At 45.2% G+C, this 4,694-nt stretch overlaps 1 long non-coding RNA gene across 1 annotated transcript; it reads left to right on the top strand.

Annotated features, from left to right (window-relative positions):
• Positions 1–2,016: 2,016 nt before the first annotated feature.
• Positions 2,017–3,950, top strand: LOC309361373. The gene is made up of 2 exons (XR_014164458.1): positions 2,017–2,701; positions 3,661–3,950. It is a non-coding gene; the product is annotated as an uncharacterized lncRNA (long non-coding RNA).
• Positions 3,951–4,694: the final 744 nt, after the last annotated feature.

Here is a 4,694-nt window from a genome sequence, read left to right as displayed (position 1 = left end):
AAAAAAGCGAAAACCAAACGCTGTACAGCGACAGTCCCCGAGGAAGTTTATAATTATTTATTTTAGCATTGCGCGCTTCGGAGTTTGCAGGGCGGCAGGAACGAGATCGAGCCTTCCTGGGGGCAATGCGATGCGCCCGTCACCTCTGCAGAGTCAGAGGGAGCCCGTGCATGGTGTGGCCTTTCATTTTTCGGCTGGGGGGGCCGAGGAAAGGAAGGCGCAGTGGAAGTTTGCAGCGAGGGTCGGCGGGGTTTGATTGCAGGGGCGGGGGGGGTCCGAGGGGGGCTCTCCTGAGTTCAGCCGCGCGGGCGGTTGGTGGGTTTCGCAGCCTCTTAGCCCGCGTGGGTTCGCGCGAGTGAGCTGCGGGCTGTCGAGGCGGGGGAGGCCGGGCTTGGCGCGTTTTTGGCACTTTGAATAGCGAGCTCCCTTTCCCACAATGCCTCGGCGGTCCCTTTCTCTTTAATCGCAGCACGAGGGGCGCAAGCCCGGGCGCGCGCTCTTCTTGCCCGCCGTCCCCGTTTGCACGTGGTGGGCTTGGAGGAAAGGGCTACGGATGCCCCCCACCCCTCGAAAAACTGTTTCCAAGCTCTCCCAGGAACTAGCGGTGAGAGCCCCTCATAATGAATCTGCCCCTGTCCGCATCGTTTAAGGACCTGGCCAGATGCGGAGGGGGCTGCAAAGGGGCAGGTTGCCTGACCTTTTAATTCCCTTCCCCTCACAGTTTCCTTAACTTCTCAGATCGTGAGGCTTCAACATTTTTGAAAGCTGCAAAAGCTTTTTATTTCTTTATTGCAGTTTGATGGGGGGGGGGAGGAAAGAAGGCAGAGTTGATGTATTTTTCGTTTAGGTTTTCTGTTGATTCATTATGCGAATCTTTGAAGGAAGCCCAGAAACGCAGCTCAATTAACCTTAGTAGGGTGTACAATTATGAATCTTGCTTGATTAATTCAGGCAGCCTTTTCAAAGGACTGAGCTTACTCTTGCTTGGGTGTGTTGGGTGTGTATTGTTGGAATTATGCACTTTGTCAATATTAAAAAGAACAAATTTAGCAGCATTAAGAGGGCAGAATGCTACTTGTGGGGTGAAGAGGAGTTTGTGATTGGGTTTATAATCTCCCTAAAATGCAACTCCCCTTCATTGATCTGTAGACTTCATATTCTCTAAGCAGAACCTACAGGATTGACCTGAGGTTGGTGTTTTGGATCAGAGAGCTGGCTTGGTCTTTGGCATCATCTTTAATTATTGTATGCAAGAAACTTTATAATCTTTTCAGAAGAAGCAATTCCGTATCTCCATGTTGTAGGGAAGATACTAGAAGTGTGCAGTGATGCTATATAGCTAAAATGTAGTGCAGAATAATTCTGAATTTCTTCTTTGCCTTGACTCCCACTTCTCTGAAGAAGATGGTGAAACTGAGCCTTGGAGAGCACAGGCATAACTTGGAATAAAGGCTGGAAAAGGTGCCTGTGAAGCCTTGAACAAAAGACATTTGGCTTGTACTAAACTTACAATGAAAGTGGAAGCTTTCATCTAGTTCTTTTTGCAAAGAAACATCTAACTATAAATGGGCATGTTCCAAGACAAAGCATGTTTGCATTTTGGCACAGCTTAATGACACGATTGCCAGTTCAATGATTATAATATAATATCAGTACCTGCCATTTGCCCCTAAGGAAGGCACAAGCTTACAACCGTTGCTAACCATTAGAAGCTGTTATAGACAATGAAAAAATGGGTCAGGAGAAGGAGACTGATTAGGAACCCAATTGCACAGGGCAGTTTCATGGGATTGTTGTAGATAGGACCTGGTCACAGTGAGTTTCATGCAGGAGTGGGGATTTGAATCCTAGCCTAAAATAACATTCAGGACTCCAGAATGATTTGTAAACCTGGTTTATCTCCTGTGAAATGTATAAATAACTCAAGGTTTCCAGTTGAGTTAACTGGAAACCTTGAGTACCACCATCCTATATTTTTCTCCTGGTAACAGTTTTGTTAAAAAAACAGCAAGGGGTCTGCTGCTGCAGAACCAGTTGCACTCGAAAATCAGTTGCTGATAGAGAGGAAAAGGTCAGTCAAAGTGTGATGAGCTGCCTGTTGATACAGTGGTACCTCTGGTTATGTACTTCATTCGTTTCGGAGGTCTGTTCTTAACCTGAAACTGTTCTTAACCTGAAGCATTACTTTAGCTAATGGGGCCTCCCGCTGCTGCCGCGCCGCTGGAGCACGATTTCTGTTCTCATCCTGAAGCAAAGTTCTTAACCCGAGGTATTATTTCTGGGTTAGCAGAGTCTGTAACCTGAAGCGTCTGTAACCTGAAGCATCTGTAATCTGAGGTACCACTGTACTGAGCTCAGACCCTTGATAAACTGCTTGCACCCAATTTCTTGCAAATTTCCCTTTTACTGAAAATTTGTATTTGGGTGGGGGAGAGGGTCTTTGAGAGTTTATTGGGCATTTTTTTCTTAGTGCAAGTTAGTGCTAACTTAGTTCTTTTTTTCTCTCTTCTCTCACCCTCCCTTTTTTTTAATTAAAAAAAACCCCAACAGTTATTCCCTGGAATAGAGCAGCAATGGTCCTTCGGACAACCAACGGATGCCAGTTTATCAGTGTTTGCAGAAGAATTTTGCAGCAAGGAAGTTTCTGAGTCTTCTGCATTCTGCATGAGCCATCAGTGGTGCAAAAGTGCTTATAGTGCAGGTAGTATTTCATCACCTACTGCAGTCTTTGCACTTCAGCATCAGTGTGGCAATCTGTGTGATGGCTGCCCCCCTTCCTCAGGTGGAGGAGCAGGCTGGCCCTCTTTCCCTTTCCATCTGCCTGGGGATACTCTAAGGCTGTTTGTGCTAAGGTGCATCTAGTGCAGTGAGTGGAATAGCTTAGAATCTACTGCCCTGGATGCGCCTTCTGGCACACGCAGCTGGCAGGGAGTCTGGACTGAAGTCACAATGACAGCAAGACAGCTGCCTCTTTCAGAATGCCTTGTGCACAACCAGAAGCCTTTAAGTCAACCTTGCAGAAAATGTGGGAGTGCAGCATTACTCCACCAGTGGAAGCACTGTTAGAGGCTCAGGTATATAAGCCAGGTGCCACATGGCTCCTTAAACCAGGGTTACACTCTCCAAAACGGAATGCCTAGTTGCCATTTTGGGGCCAGTCAGCTTGAAAGTCGTATTTTTCAACTGTTTGGTTCCTGAAATTCATGCTGATTGTGCAGATAAAATAGAATGGATAGAATTTAACAGGATGGGGTGCAAACAGGGAAAATCCAAGGATCCCTGGGCATTGTAGAGATGGCAGGTGCCATTCTGGTGCCCAGTCATCTCCACTTGGTTGCAAGTGGCCAGTAGCCAGGTGTAAAATGTGCCTGGTGAATTCTGAATGCTGAATGAAAGGTTATTGAAAAGAGTAGAGTGGGGAACCTTTGGCACTCCAACCTGCTGGGTTTGAAACCACATCTGCCCCCTACCTGATACGCACCACGTTCTCACTTTTCTTGCAGAACAACAACTGCCTAATAGAAACTGTAAGCAGTAATTGCTCCTATCCACATATCCCGTAGAAATGCACCTTAACTTGCAAACTGCGTCCTGGACCCTGTTTGGTTTCTCTGTGGCTTCTGTAGATTGACTGTATTTCTACCCCACCTTTCCTCCTAGGAGCCGAAGGTGGTTCACGTGGCTCTCTTCATTTTGTCCTCACAAGAACTCTGTGAGGGAGGTTAGGCTGAGTGACCGTGCCCAGCCCTGGGTCACCCAGTGAGCTTGATGGCTGAGTTAAGGTTAGTCCAAAACTCTAACCACTGCAACACCATGAGCTCTCCCTTTTTATTGCTTGCCTCTGAAATGGTTACGGAGGGCTGATTTTTTTTAAAAAAGCATTCTTTTATTTATGTTTGTATTTTTGTGTGATGTTTTGCATGGTTTTATGCAATAAACTGGGAACTTGGTAGTGCAGACCTTTTATATCTGAGCTGCTTCAGCCCCTGGGAGTTTTGCAGCAACTCAGACTCTTCACCAGCTTGCCTAAACTCTACTGGGTCTGCACTTTTCTTTTTTAAACCTGGTATGCCTAGCTTCTCAGGAGTATGAAAAGTTAGTGGTATTTGGATACCACCTGCACTTTCTGATACAACAAATGCTGTTTCGTTTATTTAAAGATTTATATTCCACTTTAAATTTAAATTGGTTTACAACAATAAATTGCACAATATACAAAAATTAAAACCAATTAAACCTCCAAAATTTTAAACTTAATGAATTTAAAATCTGTTTAAAAATAAATAAACATAAAACATCTGAGAACCATTTAGGGATCAAAAGTCTCCTGAAACAAAACAGTTCTGACCAGGTGTGTGAAACTCACGGGTGGTGCCTGCTTAACTTCTTGTGGGAGGACATGCCATAACTTTGAACCCACAACACCAAAGGCTTGACTCTTCATTGACATGAGGACAATGGGCTTGGCTCAGTGACCAGTGCCAGATCTTTTAACCTTGGTGCCATGCATTGGTGGAAGCATGTTCATGTCATCTGCACCAGCTGAAACCCCACATAGAACCCACATGCAGTGCATTGCAATAATCCAGTCTAATATCCAGTGGGATAGCAAAAGTCATTTTTGGTGTTGCAATATAGGTTACCCAACTCTGAATCGAAACAATTTTGCCCCTTTCACTTGATATTTTATTTAA

This window comes from Podarcis melisellensis (genome assembly GCF_964234715.1).
Source record: "Podarcis melisellensis genome assembly, chromosome: Z".
In the NCBI taxonomy this organism is placed as follows: Eukaryota; Metazoa; Chordata; class Lepidosauria; order Squamata; family Lacertidae; genus Podarcis; species Podarcis melisellensis.
This window is presented reverse-complemented; position numbering and strand designations above follow the sequence as displayed.